We start from the raw sequence: 24,116 nt of genomic DNA on the forward strand, positions 1-24,116 counted from the left end.
GGCCCATAACCATAAACATTAACACCCTCAAGCTAGGTGAAAACGTTGTACATCCCTAGCTTGCACAAATTGTCTTCCAACTTCAACTGAGAGACTCTGGTTAACAATCAGCCAATTGATCACTTGACTTTACAAGTAGACAAACCTCTCCACCAGCAACCTTTTCACATATGAAGTGTCAATCAACTTCTATATGCTTTGTATTCTCATATCGAATAGGATTATTGGCTATGTTTATTGTAGCCTGATTGTCAAAAAAATAGCTTCATAAGACCTACAAAATCAATCCTCAATTTTGTAAGAAGCATTCTTATCCAAAGTAACTCAAAAGCTATGTCCATGGCTCTATACTTAGCCTCCACACTCAATTGGGCAATGGAAGATTATTTCTTGCTTCTCCAAGAAACAATGTTACTGCCAACAAAGGTACAATAACCCAAGGTCAATCTTCTATCATCAACCAATCTAGCTCAATCAACATTGGTGTAGGATTCTATCCAAGGTTCAAGTATTGGAAATGCAAGGTGTCGAAAAGGCAATTTTAAGAGACGTATTGGGATACACTAGAAAACTCAAGTAAATCTTAAAAAATATATTAATAATAATAAATACAAGTTGATATGATTATAAATAAGTTATTTAAACATAGGAAACAATACTTTAATGGTTTTATAAAAAGTGTGAAATATCCGTTGAAAAATGATGGAAGAAGTAAAATGTGTGTGTGTATATATATATATATATACCTTAATTTTCGGAAAATCAATATAATTTGTCTTAAAATATGTGATCAACACTACATTGTTGCAGTCCAAACTGTTGTATCATACTACTAAATTGACCAAACCAAACTCGCAGTGATTGCTCCATATACACTTCCTCCTAAAAATCATCACGGAGGAAGGCATTCTTGACATCTAACTAAAATAACAACTACTCATAATGAACTGCCAAGGAAATAATTACATAATAACCTATACCATAAGTATGGGTATAACCACTTGCCACCCAATCGTGCTTTATCCCTCTCCACACTACCATCAGCCCAATGCTTCACTGTGTAAACCTAATGACAACCTACTACCTTCTTCCTAGGATGGAGAGGAGTGAAATCCCTTGTATGATTTGAGACAAGAGCATAAAATTTCTCATCCATTGCCCGCTTCTAGTTTAGTGACACAAGATCCTCCTTAACTGAGCTGGAAACATATACAAAAAAGACAAGGGACACAAACTTCCGATAGGAAAGAAACAAATGAGCAAAAGAAACATAACATGAGATAGGATGTTCAGTACAAGAGCGTTTACCTTTTTGAAAGGAAATAGGTTAAGTCAAAATCAAAAGGATCCTTCAATTGTGAAATCTGTGGTGGCTTGACAAAAGTTGGAGTTGTAGGTAAGGTTAATCTGCATGGTACTTTCATGTACACTTTGAATGGTCATGTAGATGCGTCAATTGTTGAAATTGGTAGGGAAATCTCTATGGTAGGAATAGGAAGAGGATGTGGAGATAAGAGTGATGTAATGACTGAAAAATAGGGAATGTTTTGAAAGGAGACATTAGGAAGAACAAAGGACAGAGGAAGAGTAGGACTATTTCACTTAAGGGCTCAAGCATCAACTTTATCTAGCCTAAGGGTGAAGAGGAAATAGAGACAGAAGGAAAAAGGAGAGAAAAGGGAGATTCACCATTAAGGACCTAAGAGGCATACAATTAATAAGGAAACAAGACATAAGTACAACATCACTCCCATAAATTTTAGGATCCGGCATCGGAATTGGAAGAGCCCAAACACAAGCAATATCAAGTAAATGTCTATTATTTCATTCAGTTACACCATTTTGTTGAGGTGTATGCGAACAAGAAGATTGATGAATAAAACCCTAGGAATCAAAAGGAAAGAAATATATTGAACAATTTTGAATGGGATTTCATTAAATGAATCCATGTCTTTCTAGAATAATCGTCAATAAATGTAACAAAATGTTTAAATCCATTGTATGGATCAATACAACTTAGACCCCAAACATCAAATTGAACAAGAACAAAAGGACTTGATTCTCTTTTATTTTCCCTTGGAACTAAGGATACTTGATGTGCTTTCTAAGTTAGCATGACTCACATTGTAATTCACTAATAGGCACTAAACCATAAGCTAGCTTTTTGAGAACAAGAAGAGATGGATGACCCAACCAACAATGCCATTGTAGAGGTGAAAGTGTTATACGTAAAGCTCTTTGTCAGCTGCCACCATCTAGTAGTACAATCCTCTAGATTCATGCCCGCTACCAATCGTCTTCCTTGTCTTGAGATCCTTAAACACACAAAACACACAATGAGAAGGGAAGATTGAGACATAGCAATTGAGAGATTGAATAAGTTTACTAACATACAAGGGACTAAACAGAAATTTAGGAACATATAATACAAAAGGTAAAGTTAAATTAGAATCAAAAGAGACATCACTTATACCGGAGATGATTAGTATCATTAGCTGAAGTAATGGTTTGGGAAGTGAGGGAGGGGATAGAGAAACAAAATGGTCTAGAGACCCAGTTGTATATGTTTGCTGACTTACAATGGTGATTAGAGCAAAAGAAAGAAAATAGAGAAGAGAGAAGATGGATGGGTGGCAAGTGTGTCCTCAGCCGGTCCTAAAGTAATATTTATATTAAGAGGATAATAACACATAAAAAACATATTTACCCCTGATTAGTGAAAGCATACTTTAACACAAAAAAAGCTAATTTTGCCTAATAACTTCGGGCCCAATGTAGCAAAAATGTCTAAAACATAAAGAGGAAACAACTCACTAATATTGTCACCCATTACAATACTCCCCTTTAAGTTGAGCATATATATCCATCATGCTCAACTTGCAAGCAAACTGTAGAGAAGATGGGCCGAATGTCCCATAGCCCACAACTGTGCTTTATATTTTTTTTATGTTCTGTTCTGTTAATGGGCCTTTTCTTATGGGCTTGTTAGCATTAGTTTTCTCTTGTTTTAATTAACTAGCCACCCTACTAAGGGCTTACTTGTAATTTTTTGATAATTAGTGATTAATCATTTTTAATGAAAGGATTAGGGGAAGCAGTGATGTACAAACAACCCTTCTCACAACCGATCTCTTCTTCTTCTTCTTCTTCTTCTTTTTGCTGCTGCTATCTCCTTTGTTTTCCCCCTTCTTTTAATCAGTATTCTTATTCTTTTGGGACTGTTTTTCTTCTTGGTATTAGAGCAGGTCCCTTTTTCTTTCCCTTTTTTTTTTCTTTTTTTTCCATACATAGTGTGTATGGAGAGTTGAATCAAATGATTGATTGAAGAAGATATTCAGCTCAGTTGGTAGTGGTTTCTTGGAAAAAAAGAAGTGATATTCTTCTCATCTTTTTAATAGTTTTTGGTTTTGCCCCAAAACCCTAATCAACCAGAGAGTTTTTGATTGCGGGTCCCACAAGAAGCTTCACCTTGACGCTCAGTGGCTGAAGGGGATCTTTTGGTTTGCCTTGAAGATCAATCCAAGATCCAAGCTTTGCATAGTTTTGTGAAGCCTACAGGGAGCGACTGCCTTTTTTCTATTTCTCTCGAGTTTCGAGTGAGATGCAGTTGGCTGTTAGGGATATGTGAAGGTTGGTACTTGGTGTTATTTCCTGTCTTCTTTGTGTCATCTGAAACTGTTTTAGGAGTTGTTTGAGGAAGATGGATGCTTCTGGAATTGAAAATAAGACGAGCTTAGAGTTCGAACAGGTTCCGGGAGCACCTATAGACTCTTTATTGGCTGTGACCACAGTCAAGCTTGATGGGACTAACTATCTAGCATGGTCACAATCAGTAAAGATACATATTTGCAGTAGAGGCAAGTGAAGATATATTTCCAGGAGCAAGAAAGCACCATAGGATGATAACATGTCTTATGAGAAATGGTTGCAAGAGAATTATACAGTTATTGGGTGGTTAGTGAATTCGATGCAACCGCAAATTAGTCAGCACTATTTGTGGATGAATTCTACTAAGGAAATATGGGATAGTATTGATGAAATCTATTCACAAAAATTGAATGTGGATAGGGCTTATAAGTTGAGAAGTGATGCGAACAATCTAAGGTAGGGGGATAAACCTTTAGCAGTCTACTTCTCAATGCTGAAATCCTTGTGGCAAGAGAGATCTCATGGAAACAGTTGTCTGGGAAAGTACAAATGATGCAAAAACATATAGAAAATTAGTTGAGAGGAATGGTGTTTGAATTCCTGACAAGGTTGAATCCAAAATTTGATATTATCAGACAGAACATCCTAGCTAAAGACAATGTATCTTTGTCTTAGGCTTATGCCATGGTGGTAGTGAGGAGAGCAAAAGGATGGTTCAGGTTCAAGGGACTAGTCCAGTTGACCATTTTGCTAATATGGGGTTGAAACCTAAGGTGACTATATGTGGTACAGGGAAGAAGGATGTTATATGTGAATACTATAAGAAACCAAGACATACAAAAGATAAATGTTGGAAGCTACATCCAAACCTTATTCCACCCTGTTTTCAAAAGAAGGTTGAAAATGGGAAGATTGGGAGTGCCAATGCAGCCACAGTGTCATATAATGACATGAGTGCCACAGATGAGAAAGCTGCTAGTGAGCAGTTAGCTGTTATGGAGGCAGAGTATAAGAAATATGGGAGGATGATCAGCCACCTTGAGAATGTAGCCACCTCCTCCAACTCTTCAGGCAATCCAACTATGTCTACATTTGCTTATTCAGGTATACGTGCTATTGCCAACCATGCAGCCATATTAGGTAATCATAGGATTCCCTTGGATTATTGATTTAGGTGCTTCTGATCATATGACCAACATTTCTACTATATTCAGCTCTTACTTTCTAGCCGTAATAAGATCATCCTAGCCGATGGCTCTCTTGCCTCTATCTATGGCAAGGGAGTCATCAAGGCCACAAACTCCCTTTCCCTTACTTTTATCCTTCATGTCCCTAAACTGCATGCTAATTTGATGTCAGTGAGTATCCTAACTAAATCTTTAAACTGCAGTGTAACCTTCTTCCCTTCTTATTGTGTTTTCCAGGACTTGAAGTCTTAGAAAGTAATTAGGAGTGGCCATGAGGCGAATGGAATATATCTAATAGATACTCCTGGACAAAGCCAAGGATAGCCTGAAAGAATTGCTTTTGGGTCTACTTCTTCAAAGTCTTTTAGTCGTGTCATGTTATGTCATTTTCGTTTGGGTCATTTATCCTTTTTTGCTTTGAGTCATTTATTGCCAGAGTTGTTTAAGGGAATTAACTTGTTTAGTCTTCATTGTGAGTCATGTGAGTTATCAAAACATTGTAGAAGCATTTATCTTTTAAGTAATAAGAGATCCACTTTTCCTTTTCATATTGTGCACTCTAATGTGTGGGGGCCATACCACTTGCCTTCTATGGGTGGTTATTGATATTTTATCTTGTTCAATGACAATTTTTCTTGGTATACTTGGTTATTTTTTATGAGATCTCATGACGAAGTTTCCTGTTAGAATGTTAGAATGATGTCTCTTTGTATGAGTGTTCAGCTGATAAGAGTTCTTATTAGCCCATACTTAAGTTTAAGTTATCCTATAACTGGGCCTGTGTTAATGGGCCTAAGCCTGTTTAATGTTTTAAGTTAACTGGGTGTCCCATCACTAATCAAGGGCATTCCAGTACTTTCTTGTATCTTGTACTACATTCAAATATAAATAAAAGCATGGTCGACTGGAAAGGACAGTTCGACATTCCAGCATCTCTTCTTCTCCTCTTTTCTGCTACTTTGACTACAGTGGTTCAGCTTTCATGGTATCAGCACATTGAGCACCTTCCTGGTTACAGCCGACGCCATCTCCTCTTTCTTGCTGTATTTCTTCTTTTTTTTTTATCTGGGTTGCTGCTGTGAAACCCTAGGGTTGCAAGAGAACAACACAAGGTTCGACCTAGGGTTTCCCTTGGTTGTAGGGCGCAAGGGAGGTAAGACCCTGAAGTTAGCAGCTATTTGGCTGCTAAGAAGAAGTCTGTATAGGACAGACCTAGTTGAGGACTGATTTCAGCAGTCCTAGTGTTGTCCGTAAGGAGGGGAACTCCCTTTACAGTTGCAGTACTCGAAGTTCAAGTGGAGTCTGCATAGCGCAGGTCGGTTACCAGCCCAGAACACCTTTTGCTGCTGTAACTGAACTGCTTCAGAACTGTGACAGTCTCGGCAAGTCTGAAACTGTGTTGTGAGCTGTCAGGGCCTGCTGAGGTTACTTCGGCTAATCAGAACCTGCATCAGAACTGGTTCAGAACCTTCAGAACTGCTTCAGAACTGCTTCAGCTAGTCTTAAATTAGTGCCATCCACACAGAGGCTGCAGTCAAGATGTCTTCAATATCTGGAGATGTTTCTTCTAGGGATAACAGACCTGCAGCAAGGTCTTCAAATCTGGAAAACCCTAATCTGCACAGCCTGCAGATTACAAGTGTACTACTGGACGAATACAACTTCAGGGAGTGGTCCGTTTCTGCAATGCTGTTTATTACTTCCCGTGACCTCACAGGCTATCTAGATGGGAGCAAGAAGGAACCTGATGTTGGCAGTGCAGATTATGCTGTGTGGCGCAAGGAAAATGCCACAGTTATCTCCTGGCTACTTGCCTCTATGACTCCTCGGGTTGCCAGGACTGTTCAGCACTTTCCTACAGCAGCCAAGATTTGGGAAAAGGTGTCTAAGTCCTATGGACAGAAGAAAAACAATGCTAGAATCTACAGATTGAATCAAGACATTGCTGCTCTAAGGCAAGGTGATATGACAGTTGCAACATACTTTGCAACTCTGGAAGGTCTTTGGGAAGAACTTGACCACCACTTGATATTAGATTGGGAAAATGCCAGGGACAAGGAGAGACATGATAAGCAAATTGAAGAGAGCAGAGCCTTCAAGTTTCTGGCTGGCCTAGACCCAGTATATGAGGGTATAAGGTCACAAATTCTAGGGAGAGATGAATTATCGGAGCTTCACCATGTCTATTACCTGGTGAGGAATGAAGAATTCAGGAGAAGGGAGATGCAAGTTGACTCCCAGGCACAGTCAACTGGACTATCTGGAGAACATTCAACCCTAGTCTCCACTAAGGGAAATAGATATTCAGACAAGAAGTCCCTCAAGTGTACCCATTGTAGTGGTGAGAAACATACAAAGGAGAAATGTTGGGTCTCGTATCCTCATCTGAGGCTAGCTGCTTTGAGAAAGGACAAAAGGCAACATAAGGGCCACACAACAAGTGGGAATCTTGCCACCAACAACAGTAGTGACAACTCACAGAGCACTCCGACAGTGTCCTCTTCCACCACAGGGCAGGCTGCCGACTCCTCTGGACCAAGTACTTTGGGCTTCACAGCTAGTGAGGTAGAGTTTCTTAGCCGGGCATTAGCCTGTCTGAAGAACAATCCTTTAGCTTCCACCTCTCTTGCCAAATCAGGTACAACCTCTGCATTTAGTACGACTAGTTCCATTAATTCTACCTCTTGGGTGATTGATTCCGAAGCCACTGACCATATGACACATATGTCCTCCTTATTCTCTTCATATCATTTGTTGTCTGGCCAGGATAAGATGAGAGTGGCTGATGGGTCTCTCTCCACCATCTCTGGAAAGGGGGTGGTTGACCTAAGCAAGGATCTCTCACTCAAATCAGTCCTACATGTTCCTAGTCTTACCTCAAATTTGTTGTCTACTTCAAAGCTTACAGAAAATTTGAACTGTAGTATAACTTTTTTTCCCTCTCATTGTGTTTTCCAGGACAGATTGACGAGGAGAACGATTGGGAGTGGTCATGAGTATGGGGGCCTCTACTATTTTGATGCAGACATCAGCTCAGCCCTACAAGCTTCTGCTACTACTAGTCCGGAAAGTGTGGAGTCAATAGCTAGGTTACACCTGTGGCATGCTAGGCTAGGTCATGTGTCTTTCTCTTCTTTAGCAATGTTGTTTCCAGAATTATGTAAGGGAATTCCAAGTCAAAGTTTAATTTGTGATGTGTGTCAAATGTCAAAACAATGTAGAACAATGTATCCAATTTCTAGTAATGAAATTCAAGCTCCTTTTGATTTGGTTCATTCTGATGCCTGGGGACCTTCTTCACCCATTGTTTCCATTGGTGGCTTCCGTTACTTTATCAGTTTTATTGACCATTATTCTCGGTGCACTTGGATTTATCTGTTAAAAGGACGTGATGAAGTTCCACGGATAACCATGATTTTTTGCAAGATGATTGAAACACAATTTGAGAAGAAGATTAAGCAATTTCGGTCGGACAATCCAGCGGAGTACTTTGAAAGATCCCTGAACTCATTCATGGAAGATGCAGGCATGTTACACCAATCATCATGTGCTTACACCCCTCAGCAAAATGGGGTTGCTGAGCGCAAGAACAGGCACCTATTGGAGACACAGCTCGAGCCCTACTTTTCCAGCACAAAGTGCCCAAGCAATATTGGTCTCATGCTATACTCACTGCATCATACCTGATAAATCGGATGCCATCTAAGGTATTGGGTATGAAGACTCCTTTCTCTGTTTTGTGTCCCACTTTTCCAGAATTTCCTCTTCCTCTACGGGGTTTTGGCTGTACATGCTTCATACATGTGAAGGATCCAAAGAAAACCAAGCTGGATCCCAAGGCTACAAAGGGAATATTTTTGGGGTACTCTTCTACACAAAAAGGGGTATAAGTGTTATGATCCTGTCTCCAAGAAAAAATGTCACCAGAGATGTCTTTTTGAGTCTCAACCCTATTTCCAGTCTTCCCAGAATCCTCTTCAGGGGGAGACTTGTGGGCTGGAAGAGGATTCTCATTCTTCCTTCCTTTTTGTTCCCCTTTCATCACTTTCCACTACTCCTAGCTGTGACATTCCAGGTCAACCTAGTGAGGCTCCCACTGTGCCAGTTACTTCTCCTGATACAGCAGATGCTCCTGAAGGTTCTAGTAGGCAAGAGAAAGAAATACTTACATACAACAGAAGGAAGAAGGGCCCTCAATCTCATGATTGCAACCAGTTGAACTCAGATCAATCTGTCTCTACAATCCAAGGTAATTCTGACTCACTCACTTCGGATTTGGATCTTCCTATTGCTCTCCGTAAGCCTGTTCGTTCTTGTACCACCCGGCATCCCATTGCTGATTATGTTTCTTACTCACACTTATCTCCTGCCTATCACTCTTTTGTGTCTGCTCTTTCCTCTGTATGTGTCCCTTCCAGGTACTCTGAGGCGGCATCTGATCCAAGGTGGAAAGAAGCCATGAATGAAGAGATGAAAGCCCTAATGAAAGCAAGAACGTGGGAATTGGTGGACCTACCAGAGGGGAAAGGCACTGTTGGGTGCAAGTGGGTATTCACAATAAAGCACAGGGAAGATGGGTTAATCGAGAGGTACAAGGCCAGACTTGTGGCAAAGGGATTTACACAAAAGGAAGGAATTGACTACAAGGAAACCTTTTCTCCAGTAGCAACGCTCAACACAATCAGGGTTCTACTGTCACTAGCAGCAAATTTCTCTTGGGATCTCCATCAGCTGGATGTGAAGAATGCTTTCCTAAATGGTGATCTTCATGAAGAGGTATTCATGGAACCTCCTCCTGGCTATGATGTTGGAAAGAAGGTGTGTAAACTAAGGAAAGCATTATATGGTTTGAAGCAGTCTCCCCGGGCATGGTTTGAGAGACTTTGTATGGCCATGAAGAAAGTGGGGTACACTCAGAGCAGTGCAGATCATACATTGTTTATAAGGAGACAGGATGACAAACTTATGGCTCTCATTGTTTATGTGGATAATATGGTGATTACTGGAAATGATGTGGAAGGGATGAAGAGGCTGAAGGAGTTCTTAGCTTCAGAATTTGAGATCAAAGACCTGGGAAATCTGAGATATTTTCTTGGGATTGAAGTTGCTAGATCAAGAGAAGGAATCTACATATGTCAGCGGAAATATGTGCTAGATCTCCTAGAGGAAACAGGCATGATGGGGTGCAGGCCAGCAGACACTCTAATAGAACCGAACCATGGACTACAAGAATCAATGGGTGAGGAATACTGTGATAAAGAGAGGTACCAAAAATTGGTAGGAAAACTGATATACTTATCCCTTACTCGGCCAGACATTGCCTATGCAGTGCATGTTGTCAATCAATTCATGCACTCACCAAAGATCCCTCATATGAGAGCAGTGGAAAGAATTCTCAGATACTTGAAGACTTGCCCAGGGAAAGGAATTCTATTCAGGAAAAACAGCAGATTTGAAATTGAAGCCTACACTGATGTTGATTGGGCTGGGTCTGTTGGAGACAGAAAATCAACCTCAGATTACTATACATTCTTGGGGGGAAACCTGGTCACATGGCGCAGTAAGAAGTAGAATGTTGTGGCTAGATCAAGTGCAGAGGCAGAACACCGAGTTATGGCACACGGGGTTGCTGAACTGTTATGGCTCATAACTCTTCTTAATGAACTTGGTATTAAGACTAAGAGTCCTCTCAGGCTGTATTGTGATAATAAAGCTACTATCAACATTGCCAACAACCCCGTGCAGCATGACAGGACAAAACATATTGAAATTGATCGACACTTTGTCAGAGAGAGAATTGTTTCAGGAGAACTTTGTGTGCCTTATACTCCATCAGAGATGCAAATTGCAGATGTATTGACTAAAGGACTGGCAACAACAAAGTTCAGGGACATACTTGGCAAGTTAAACATGATTGATATCCATGCTTAGCTTGAGGGGGAGTGTTAGAATGTTAGAATGATGTCTCTTTGTATGAGTGTTCGGCTGATAAGAGTTCTTATTAGCCCATACTTAAGTTTAAGTTACCCTGTAACTGGGCCTGTGTTAATGGGCCTAAGCCTGTTTAATGTTTTAAGTTAACTGGGTGTCCCATCACTAATCAGGGGCATTCCAGTACTTTCTTGTATCTTGTACTACATTCAAATATAAATAATAGCACGGTCGACTGGCAAGGACAGTTCGACATTCCAACATCTCTTCTTCTTCTCCTCTTTTCTGCTACTTCGACTATAGTGGTTCAGCTTTCATTTCCAAGCTTGTAAGGCAATTTCATGAATTTGTTCTTACCCAGTTTGATACAAGAATCAAGATATTTAGGTTTAATAATGCAAAAGAATACTTTGAGAAAAAGACTCAACAGGAACAAAATGGAGTAGCTAAAAGGAAGAATTGTCGCATAGTTGAAATTGCAAGAAGCATTTTTTTGCCTCACATGTTCCTACAAAGTTTTGGGGGGATGTTGTTCTCACTGCAACATATCTAATCAATCGTATGTCATCCAGAGTTTTGGGCTTTAAGTCTCATTTTAATCTTCTTTATTCAAATAAGGACCTTTGTCCCCTTCCCCTTCCCCTTCGTGTCTTTGGATGCACTTGTTATGTAAACATTTCTAGTACCCAGAGACATAAATTTGAACCGAAGGCCCATCAGTGCATTTTTCTTGGTTATGCCTCCACATAGAAGGGTTATTGCTGTTTTGATCCTAGTAGTGGAACTCATTATGTCTCCATGGATGTCACTTTTGCCGAGTCCACTCCTTTCTATGGTTCATTTCAAGGGGAGCATCGTTCTCAGGGGGGGTATTTGTCACAGTTGTTTGCACTCCCCCTTCCTATTCCTGTTGAGTCTTCTTCTATTGAGTCCAAGAGGGAACAATCATCTCTGGATCCCTTCACTACTCTTGTTCCTCTTCCATTGCCTCCTCGTCTTCTTTCTATTCACAGGTGGTACCAAAGGCAAAAGCCAGGAATGAGTAGTTTGTTTCCTCTACACCACATGAGCCTCCTACACTTCCAATTGCTAAAGTGACAACAGGTACTGAGGTCACACCCTTGTAGCCTCCCTTCCCAGACCTTGATGTCCCTATTGCCATAAGGAAAGGTAAGCGAAAGTGTACCACACTTTGCATTTCTAAACATCTTTCCTATGGCCTTCTTTCTCATTCATATTATTCCTTTCTTTCCTCTATTGCTTCTAGCTTTATACTCGGGTCTATATCAGAAGCTCTCTCTATTCCAGAATGGAGGGATGCTATAAGAACCGAGATAGAGACTCTACACAAGAATGGCACATGGGAAGTGGTTGATTTGCCTGAAGGGAAGGATCCTATGGGCTGTAAATGGGTGTACACCATCAAATATCATGTTGATGGCTCTATTGAGAGATATGAAGCTCGATTGGTTGCAAAAGGCTACACACAGACTTATGGGATCGACTACTTAGAGACTTTTGCCCCTGTTACGAAGATGACCTCTGTGAGGGTCCTACTATCTTTGGTAGCTCGTTCAGACTAACCCCTCTATTAGCTAGATGTGAAGAATGCCTTCCTGAATGGAGAATTACATGAGGTTTATATGTCTCTTCCACCAGGGATGTATGGCATAGACATGGAGGGTAAGTTGTGCAAGCTGAAGAAGTCTCTCTATGGGCTCAAACAGACACCTAGAGTCTGGTTTGAAAGGTTTAGGGCTGCTCTTGCTCTTGTTAAATTTGGTTACATACGGACTCAGTCTGACCATACCCTCTTTGTGAAGAGGAGAGGTTTATTGGTGGTATACCTTATAGTCTATGTGGATGACAAGTGATTGGCACTGATGTGATAGGGATTGATAACCTTAAATCCTTCATTCACGCAGAGTTTGAGATCAAAGACCTAGGGGAATTGAGGTATTTCCTAGGTATTGAAGTGGTTCGGTCTAAAAATGGAATCTTTATTTCTCAACACAAGTATGTGCTAGACTTGCTCACTGAAACAAGTAAAATGGGTGCAAGACCAGTGGTATTGATATGAGTCACAAGCTTTTTGCCTTTGATGGGGGAGGATAAGGGAGTGTTTCAAAGGTTACTAGGGAAATTGCCATATCTTTGTATGACTCGTCCTAACATTGCATATGCTATTAGCTGCATTAGCCAATTAATGCATGCTCCCAGAGATACATTGGCAGCGGAAGAGAGGATTTTATGTTACTTGAAGAGCACTCTGGGGAAGGATATTTTTTTTACTGAACATGGTCATATGAAACTGGAGGCCTATATAGATGCTAACTAGGTAGGCAACATTGATGATAGGAGGTCAACTTCGGGATACTGTAGTATGGTAGCAGGCAATATTGTTTCTTGGAGAAGCAAGAAACAATCAGTGGTTGCTAGGTCTTCAGCTGGGGCAAAGTATAGAGCTATGGCTTATGGAGTTTGAGTTACTTTGGTTTCGATCCCTAATAGAGGAATTAGGTGTTGAGTATGGCATACCACTAATGCTGTATTGTGACAATCATGTTGCCATTAACATTTCCCACAATAGTACGACATGATAGAATGAAGCATATTGAGGTTGACAAGAATCTCATTAGAGAAAGAGTGGCTTCTAGAGAAGTTTGCCTACCTTTCATTGCATCTGAAGAACAGTTAGTTGATATTCTTACCAAAGGAGTCTCCAAGGCGAAGCTACAACATGATACAAGCAAGATGGGCATGATTAACATCTATGCTCAGCTTAAGGGGGAGTGTAGAGAAGATGGGCCAAATGTCCCATAGCCCACAATGCTTATATAATTAGCATTAGTTTTCTCTTGTTTTAATTAACTAGCTGCCCCACTAAGGACTTACTTGTAATTTTTTGATAATTAGTGATTAATCATTTTTAATGAAAGGATTAGAGGAAGCAATGATGTACAAACAACCCTTCTTCTTGCTGCTGCTATCTCCTTTGTTTTTCCCCTTGTTTTAATCAGTTTTTTTATTCTTTTGGGACTGTTTTTCTTCTCAAACCATGGAACTTCACTGAATGGAAACCTTTCATTAAAACATTAGCTAGCTACATCTTTGACGGTGTGTAGGGAACACAAAGCTTTCCAGAGATGATCCTGTTGAGAATTTTGATGTATTGTACTATCATAGTCCCTGTTGTACCTTATATATTCTTTTATTTCTTTTGTCTCCCATTCTCAAAAGAGATATGTTTCTAAGGATGTTACCTTTCTGGAGTCCTTTTTCCAATCATAACGTCCTTCTCTTCAGGGGGCAGAATGCAAGTGAAGATAGGACTTTTGTCTTCATGTTCTTGTCCCTATACCTCCTCCTCCTTCCTCTCATCCTTGTAACAATGTTATTCCTTCTTCTCCTCCTCCTATGTATCGGCCTCAGTCCTAGCAGCAGTTATTCATCAAGCACTGTAAGAGGGTGGCTCTTGGAGCTAAATGCCCATCATAATCTCATCTCCTCAACTCACATAATCTTGAACCCCCTGACAATTTTGTTATTGATCTTGACTTTGATCTTCCTATTGCTATTTGAAAGGGAAAGAGGGCATGTTCTAATGCTCTCTCACATTCCTATTGTGCATATATTTTTGACATTTCTTTTGTTTCCATCCCTCGTAGTATTACAGAGGCAACGTAGTTCCCTCATTGGAAGGAATTTATGAATAAAGAGATGGAGGCTCTAATAAAGAACCAAACTTGGGAGATTGTTCCTTGTCCCAAGGATAAAATTCTTGTTGGGTGCAAGTGGGTGTACACTATTAAACACAAGGCAAATGATTCAATTGAGAGGTGCAAGGGTTGGCTTGTGGCCAAAGGATACACTTAGACCTATGGTATTGATTATCTGGAAGCATTGGCTTCTGTTGCTAAAATGAACTCTATTTGGGTGGTCATGTCTCTTGTTGCCCATTACTCTTGGCCTTTATATCATATGGATGTGAAGAATGTCTTTCTTAATGGGGACCTATAGAAAGAAATTTATATGGACTTACCACCTAGGGATAAGCCTTCCTAACAATGTAGGGAAAGTTTGCTTGCTGAAGAAGTCTTTGTACGAGCTCAAGCAGTCCCTCAAAGCTTGGTTTGACAAATTTAGAAAATTTTCATTGGATGCTCTCAATCTCAGTTTTTGACTTGTAGCAGAAAGTGCTGTTTTAGTGGAGTTTTAGAGAAACCTTCTAATCGATGTATCGAAGAGGGACTGTCAATGATCAGTTTATGTGCAATAGTTCATGTGGGGTGTTTCAATGATCTAAAAAGTCACAGTTGTGAATTTTTGGACTTCTTGTAGTCGACCTATTAATAGGTATGCATAAGAAGTAGATTTCCGTGCATTTCATGTTAATAGAAGTGAGTGATAGGTGTGAGTATAGTGATGAAATCAGTTACAACACATGTTCTAGCTGTAGTTGATTGGTTGTGGTATAGTGTGGTGTTGTGAAGTGAGTTTTTCTTTCTTTTTATATACCCATGGCAACCCTTGGAGAGAACAGTGATAAAAAAATCCAGTGTTATGATTCCCCCTAATTTTCTGAATGTACAAATGACATCTATCAAGCTAAATGGTGAGAATTGTGTGCTATGGGCCAAGTCAGTGGAGGTCTTTCTTAGAGCTATGAAGGTGAAACATGTGAAAGAGGAAAAACCCTCAATCATAGTTTTCAAGGTGCCAAGGTGAGGCTAGGCGACCACAGGGCGCCTAGGCATTGGAATTTTAAAATGTTAGTTTTCTTAGTTTTTACTTTATTTATGCTTTTCTAAGCTATTTTATTGGTTTTGTGTGCTAACTAGCAAGCATGTACACTAACTATTAACACTATAAATCATTCAAATGAGTATAAATTTCATGTAAAAAGCGAAAAATATAAAATATTATCAATTTAGCAATTAGCATGTATTCATGACTTCATGTTCAACATTAAATATATTATTTTCAATAAAAAGGAGTCTAAACCAACTAGGCAACTACACTATAAAACTAAACTAATAAGTACTAAAAATATTTTTTAAATTCATAAAGAGTCAAAGACATACCTTTGAGTTTGAAGTGAATGTTGAACATTGTCCTTGAGTGCTCTCTCTTTTCTCATTTTTCCTTTAACACACACAAAAAAAAATCAATAATAAATAAAAAAAAAAGCATTGTAAATTTACAATAAAAAACTGATAAAAAAAATAAGAGTACAAAACATCCTAATTTTATTCAATGAGAAGAAGAAGAATTTAAGAAGAGAAGAGTGTGGTTCGACTGTTTCTATTTGAAAACTGAAAAAAAGAAATAAATGCAGGAACTAGGAAGGGAGGAGAGGAGTATAGGGGCAGAAGAAGGGGAAGAAGAAGAAGAAGAAGAGGAGGAGGAGGAGGGGATTAAGGGCAAAGAGGAATATAGGGGTGGAGCCCCTATTTTTTCAAAACAAAAGAGATCGAGACTAGCAATTGAGAATAGTCAGGGGCGAATGAGTGGAGCTGTGGAGGAAGGGAGGAGTATAGGGGGGGAGCCCCTATTTTTTTGAAAAAAAAAAAAGCAAAAAATGACTGAAGCTGGGCTGGAAGAAGAAGAAGAAGAAGAAGAAGAAGAAGAAGAAGAAGAAACTTACGAACTGAAGCTGGAAGTTGGGCTGGAGATGGAGCTGGAAGCCTTCTGTTCTCCTCCCTCTTCAGTCAAGCAAAAACCCTTGCAAGACAACAAAACAAATGAACAATGTATTCTATTAGTATTGGCTTAATAATAAAATGTTAACATGTAACCAGTTCTATTTTAAAACAATATATAGCCAACAAAAATATCAGAATAATAAATATGAAAAAAAATTCTTAAATTTATTTAGGGGCTCGCCTAAGTCTCTAGGCTGTCACCTAGTATACAAAACCAGGCGTTTGGGTGAGGCGACACTGTAAAACCGCTTAGTCGCCTAGCTGACACCTAGGCACCACCTTGACAACTACGCCCTCAACTTCCCAAGGATATAGTGATTGGGAACAAGAAGATGTACAAATAATAACATGGTTATGGAATAGTATGGAACCCAAAATCAATGTGAATTTTTTGTTTCTTGATACAGCTAAGGAGATGTGAGACCATGTCAAGAAGCTTTATTTTGGGCAAGATAATACTACAAGCGTATATCAGCTCTATCAAGAATATTTTAATCTACAACAAGGAAATCAAACACTTGAGGAGTATTATGCTAGTATGAGAACCTTCAAAATGAGCTAAATATCTATCATCCTTTGACATTAGATGTTAAAATTCAACAGAAACAAAGAGAGCAACTGGATGTGACTAGATTTGTAGTGGGTTTGAAGGTTGAGTATGAACGAACCAGTAGAGCTCAGATTCTAAGAGGCTCTACTCTTCCCTCTCTTGAGAGGTGTTTGCACGACTATATATGATTAATATTGGGTCTTCAAAGAGTTCCACGGTTTCAAATAGATCAGCCTTTGTAGTGATGAGAGGAGGAGGCCATGGAAATAAATGAGGAGGTCGCAGAGTTTAGGGAGGTCGTGGTGGTGGATGTAATGGAGGTCGAGACTCAAGGGGAGGTCATGGTGGAGGTAGTAGTTATGGGCCTAGTAAGTGTACTAGATGCGGTGGTGAAGCAATTGATACCCAGCTGACTGACCAAGCACCTTCTACATCTACTAGTGCTTTTGGGAAGGAGGTGATGAGTATGAAAGGTTTCTTTAGGCTACTTCCCAACAGAATATGACTACTCTTCCCTACTCAAGTATGGCTTGTCTGGCTTCCAAAATTTCACCCTGGATTATGGATTCTAGAGCTACCAATTATATGACTAGGACTCCAGGTTTGTTTTCCTCCCTTTCTCCATCTTCTACATCACAAACAGTTACTTTAGCTAATGTTCTACCTCTCTCATTTGTGGTGTTGGCAATGTAGACATTGCATCATTATCTTTATCTTCAGCTTTGTATGTGCCCAAATTCCCTTTCAATCTTATGTTTATTAGCAAATTGACCAAATCTCTAAATTTTTCTATAACTTTCTTTCCTGTCTCTTGTATTTTTAGGATCTCAAGACGGGGATGAAGATTGGTGGAGGGCATGAAGCCGGTGGATTGTATTATCTTGATTATATTATTCGTTTTGATAATGGGAAAGAATATTTCTATATCCTGTTTCAAGAATACTTAGAACAACACGGAATCATCCATCAAAAACCTCTTGCACTTATACACCTCAAAAAAATGGGGTGGTTGAACGCAAGAACTGTCATCTGCTTGAAACTACTCGGTCCTTTTGCATCATATGAGTGTTCCTAAACGTTTTTGGAGTGATGTTGTTCTTATAACTTGTTTTCTCATTAACCAAATGCCATTGTCTATCTTTAAAGGTCAATCTCCCTTTTTAGTTTTGTTTCCTACATTTGTCTCCCTTTCCCCTTATTCCCAAGGTTTTCGGGTGTGTATACTTTGTTCATAATCTACGCCTAGGAACGGACAAGTTAGATGCACGCTCTACAAAGTGTATCTTTCTTGGATACTCTCAAACGCAGAAGGGCTGTAAGCGTCATAATCCTTCTTCTCAATGTTCTTTTGTGTGCCCTGATATTACCTTCTTTGAATCTATTTCGTTCTTTACAAGTAGTGATGTTTCTTCTTCATCTCATGTGCTTCCACTTCCAATTTCTATTGATAACCCCATTCCTCTTATTTTTGTTTCTCCCAAGTCTTCACTTCATTGCAGGTTCTAACTAAGCGACTTCAGATTAGGCACGCGTATACACATGGACAAATTCTGGCTCCTCTAATTTCTTCTCCGTTAATAGATCCAATAGTTGTTTCTAACCCTATGGTGCCCTCTCAATTTGACCTTAACCTTCCCATTACCTTGCGAAAAGGTAAACATAGTTGTACTTTGCATCCTATTTCTAACTATGTTTCTCTCATTTTTTTTGCTTCCCATCATTAGTTTATTTCCCTTTTGTTTTTTGTTTATATTCCTAAGAATGTCCAGGAAGCTATTATCTTCCCAAAGTGGCGTCAAGCAATGGAAGAAGAACTCTCAGCCCTTGATCACAATCACATGTGGGAGCTCACCATTTTTTCTCCTAGTAAGCATGTTGTAGGTTGTAAGTGAGTGTATACCATCAAATACTTGCTAGATGGAAGAATAGAGTGCCTAATGGCTAGGTTGGTTGCGAAAGGGTACTCTTAGTTGTATGGTGTAGATTATATAGAGACATTCTATCTTGTTTCCAAGATTGGCTCAGTTCGTAAGTTGATATCCTTAGCAACTATGTATGATTGGCCCCTATTTCAACTTGGCATTAAAAATGCCTTACTACACGGTGATCTTAGTGAAGAAGTGTGTATGGAGCAACCACCAGGGTTTGTTGCTCAAGGGGAGGATGGTAAGGAGTGCAAACTTAAGAAGGAAATTTATGGACTGAAAAAATCTTTGCATGCTTGGTTTGGTAGATTCAATGAGGTAGTTAAAGATTTTGGTATCAAGCAATGTCAAGTTGATTATTCGATGTTCAGCTATGATTCTAAAGCTGGAAAGGTTCTAGTTGTGGTTTATGTAGATGACATTGTCATTACAGGTAGTGATAAGTTGGGGGTTGATTAATTGAAGGGCTTTTTGCATGATCACCTTCATACAAATACCTCGGCAAACTGAAATACTTCTTGGGCCTAGAAGTTGCAAGGTTGAAGCATGACATAAATTTTTATCTGAGGAAGTATATGCTTAACTTGTTAGAAGAGATAGGATATAGAACTATGGCACACACAACTTGCTAGCGTGAAGAGTCCTAATGAGGAAGGGGAGTATTTATAGATTTTTGACAAGGGAATGGAGGAGCTGAAATAGGGAGACAAGGGAGATCAAGGGCTGAGGTTTAAATTACTTTTTTTTTTGGAAGGAAATGAATAAGGGAAGGGGCTGTCAAGACAGCTTTGGGGGAGATTCTCTCAATCAAGGCAATAAGAGGAAAATTTCACCAATTTACCTAAATTGAACATTTCAAGTTTAGGAGATTGCCTTGATTGATTGAAAGCTCCTTAGCTGGTTAAATCTTGAATTTTAAGATAGTTCTAGAGTATGGGAGGAAGTTCTGGTCGTGGGATGCCTTAGGTTCAAAGTTGTAGTGAAGAGGATACCAAATAGAAGACTTGAGTAGAGTTTAGCTTCGGGTCTCAAGATGGAGGGGTTAACAGTGTCGGAATTGGACGACCTTAGTACTGTTAGACTCGGAATTTCGAGCTCTATCCATCTCCAAGGTTGGATTTCAGATTTAATGTGGGATATGGTTCAGGATAAAAAATGATCCCAATCGGACGATCAGGATCTGTTCCAGCTTTGGGTCTTAAGATGAAGGGGTAAACGGTGTTGGATTTGGGTGATCTTGGTGTCATCGGATTTGGATTTTCAAGCTCTATGTACCTATGGTTTTGTATTTCTGATTTGGCGTGAGATTAGGTTCAAGACCAAAATGACCCCGATCGGACGATCGACATCAGTTCCGTCTTCGGGTCTTAAGACGAAGGGGTAAACGGTGTTGGATTTGAGTGATCTTGGAGTCATCAGATTTGGATTTTTGGGCTCTACATACCTATGGTCTCGAATTTCTGATTTGACGTGAGATGAGGTTAAAGATCAAAATGACCCTGATCGAACAATTGAAATCGGTTCCAGCTTCGGGTCTTAAGACGAAGGGGTAAACGGTGTTGGATTCGGGTGATCTTGGTGTCATAGGATTTGGATTTTTCGAGCTCTACATACTTATGGTTTTGGATTTCTGATTTGATGCGAGATGAGGTTCAAGATCAAAATAACCCCAATCGGACGATCAGAATCGGTTTCGGCTTCGGGTCTTAAGATGGTGTTGGATTCGAGTGGTCTTGGAGTTGTCGGATTTGGATTTTTGGGCTCTGCATACCTATGGTCTCGGATTTCTGATTTGATGTGAGATAAGGTTTAGGATCAAAATTCCCCGATCGGACGATTAGAATCAGTTCTAGCTTTGGGTGTTAGGATGAATGGCTAAATGGTGTTGGGTCTAGGTGACTGTGATCTAGGTGTTGTCGAATTTGGATTTTTGGGCTCTACGTACCTATGGTCTCGGATTTCTGATTTGACGTGAAATGAGGTTTAGGATCAAAATGACTCTGATTGAACAATCGGAATTGGTTCTAGCTTCGGTTTTCAAGATGATGGGGTAAATGATGTCAGATTTTGGTGATCATGGTGTCATCGGACTTGGATGTACATGAAATGAGGTTAAGGATCAAAATGACTCCGATTGGACAATCAGAATCAGTTCCAAATTCGGGTCTTAAGATGAAGGGGTAAACGATGTCGGATTTGGGTGATCTTGGTTTCATCGGACTTGGATTTTTGGGCTCTACGTATCTATGGTGTTGGATCTTTGATTTGACGTGAAATGAGGTTAAGGATTAAAATGACTCCGATCGGACAAGCGGAATCGGTTCTGACTTCGGGTCTTAATATGGAATAAATAGTATCGAATTTCAGTGATCTTGGTGTCGTTAGGTTTGGATTTTTGGGCTCTATATACCTATGGTTTTAGATCCTTGAGGCCCCATTGTAAAATTCCAAAAATGCCCCTAGGTCAATTGAGTGGTTAGCTAAAGCTTGAAGCTTGAAGTGCTTCTAATTACTTCTTATTGTTCAGAAAAGATCCCAGGGTATTACAATTCTCCTCTTGTATGTGGATGACATGTTGTTGACTGAAGATGATAGAGAGGGAATTCAAGACCTCAAGTTTCTTCTTCAGAGTTACTTTCACATGAAGGATTTGGGTCCTCTTACCTATTTCTTAGGACTTGAAGTTCAAAGGAATCACCAAGGATATTTCATTTGCCAACACAAGTATGCCTTTGATCTTGTTAAGTTGGCCAGCCTTGCTGATGATAAACAGGTTGATACTCCCTTGGAGCTGAATGTTAAATTGTCCAAGTCAAAAGGTTCCTTACTTATTGACTATCAACAACTTGTGGGGTCTCTCGTCTATGTCACTATGACTCGTCCTGACATCTTACATGCGGTTCAGGTTGTAAGTCAGTTTGTTTCTGCCCCCCATCAACCCCATCCCCCATTTGATTGTTGTATATCGGATTATCAGCTATGTTCGGGACACTTTATCACAGGGACTATTCTTCTCTTCGTCCTCCCCTATCCAATTGAGGGCCTATGCTGATGCAGATTGGGCAGGCTGCCCTGACACACGGCATTCCACTACCAAGTGGTGGAAACAACAAACTATCTCCAAGTCATCTACAGAAGTAGAGTACAAGGAAATGTCATTTGTATGTAGTGAAATTGTTTGACTTCAATCTCTATTTAGGGAACTCGGTCACTCCTCTACTCCTATCCCTCTGTATACAAACAACACTATTGCTATAAAGATTGCTTCTAACCCTGTCTTTCATGAAAGGACAAAGCACATTGAGGTGGATTGCCACTTTATCTGAGACTTGTTTCTTGTTGGCTCTATCTCTCTCCCTCATGCCGCCTTCAATGCGCAAGTTGCTTATATCTTCACAAAGTCCATGATGAGATTCAGACATTTATTCCTTGTGGGCAAACTGATGTTATTGCCTTTGCATTAGTTTGAGGGGGAGTGTGTAGAGTCCCAATGATGTATCTTATTCTGTAGTCCCTGTTGTATTGTATTTTCCTTCTTGTTATTTTCTTCTTTAGTCCTGTGAGAACTTTTATGTATATATATATATATATGTTATCTTGGGGAGGGATCAATTGATTCAGTTTTTCACCCCAGAATTGTGTTCTCTTCTCTTGTACGAATTGGTTGTATGATAGTGAGTTAGTGTGATTAATGAACCTCCTCCAAGAGATTGGGTATACACTCAACAATACTATGAAGTCGCATTGTGACAACCAAGCTGCTGTTCACATCGCATAATCCAGTTTTCCGCGAGAGAACAAAACACATAGAAGCTGACTATCATTTTGTAAGAGAAAAGTGCTCAATGGAGTGATAAATACATTATATGTGAACACAGGGAGTCAGTGGGCTGATTTGTTTACAAAAGGGTTGAGTTGAGGAAAAGTGGATTATGTACATAACAAGCTGGGATTATATGATATATACTCACCAGATTGAGGGGGAATGTTAGAGACGACAGTCTAGGGGTATTTGAGTCATTTCATAATGTTTTACTTTAAGTTATTTTATCTATTGTGTTTGAGGTTGAGTAGAGTGCCCCATACATAAAGAGGGGTAGAAAGGTCTTTGTGCTTAAAGTTTGAAATCTCTCTCTCTCTCTCTCTCTCTCTATCTCTCTCTCTATCTCTCTCTCTATCTCTCTCTCTCTCTATATATATATATATATACACACACACATTATTTCTGGTCGGCTGGGAGACAGATTTTTCTCTTTGGAGACCAGCTGAACCATCTCTTCATCATCTCCTCTCTTTCTCTCTTCTTCTTGCTCCCTTCTTCTCTCTTTCTTTTTATTTCAGGAAGTAAACCATGTCTGATTGAAAAACTAACACTACTTCCTTCCTACAAACATAAACTAACAAAATACTATCAAAAAGAGATATAAGATATTTGATGTCATTGTATAGAGATTGTTCACACCAACTGGTGTTTCCTGTGGTTCCTTTCATTTTAGATAAAACAGTTTTTGCATCTGAAAATAACATAGCCTGAGTATCCCCCAGAGAGAGGAATCTTCTGAGACCTCTGATGACTGCCCAGATTTCAGCTTTGGCTAGGGCCTCTTCACAAGGTTGTCCTTCTACAATAATTTGTGCTTCCCGTGAGCCTAAGAAAAGCCATGGACTTCAAAAACCACCTATATCTTAATGAAATGTGCTATGATATTATGTTTAAACACAATGCAGACAAAAACTTTTGTTTCAATTTATCAATCATTTCGTTATGCTTATTTTATTTTTATGGTAATTTGATAAGGACATAACCAAATGCTGGTTCTTGCTACCTGAGATCTTGGAAGGGGTAGAATTGATTTGGACCTAACCTCTGGCATTTATTGCTCAGAATAGATTTTACCTTTGGACAAGAAGAGATCCCCTTTAACAAGGCATTCTAGTTGATATGCCATCATTTTGGTCTCTTGGCCCAAAAGTGGGTCTTTTGATGATTTGTCTATATATTCGATCATCCAAAAGAGATAACAGACCTGATCGATTGCTATTAGGAGAGGTTATTTGTACTCCATCATGGTCAGGTGTTTTTGGTTTCTAGGTGCTGCAGATTTGTGGATGTGAGGGTTTAAGGCTGCAATTTCACTTAGAAGCATTCTTCATTGAAGTTCTTGTCTTT

General features: G+C 39.6%; 1 protein-coding gene across 8 annotated transcripts in view; it reads left to right on the forward strand.

Annotated features, from left to right (window-relative positions):
- LOC104599963 (protein GIGANTEA-like) overlaps window positions 1-24,116 on the forward strand; it is an 83,220-nt gene that overhangs the window by 41,964 nt on the left and 17,140 nt on the right. The window lies entirely within an intron of this gene.

This window comes from Nelumbo nucifera, chromosome 5 (assembly GCF_055504915.1).
Source record: "Nelumbo nucifera cultivar China Antique chromosome 5, China Antique-T2T, whole genome shotgun sequence".
NCBI lineage: Eukaryota > Viridiplantae > Streptophyta > Magnoliopsida > Proteales > Nelumbonaceae > Nelumbo > Nelumbo nucifera.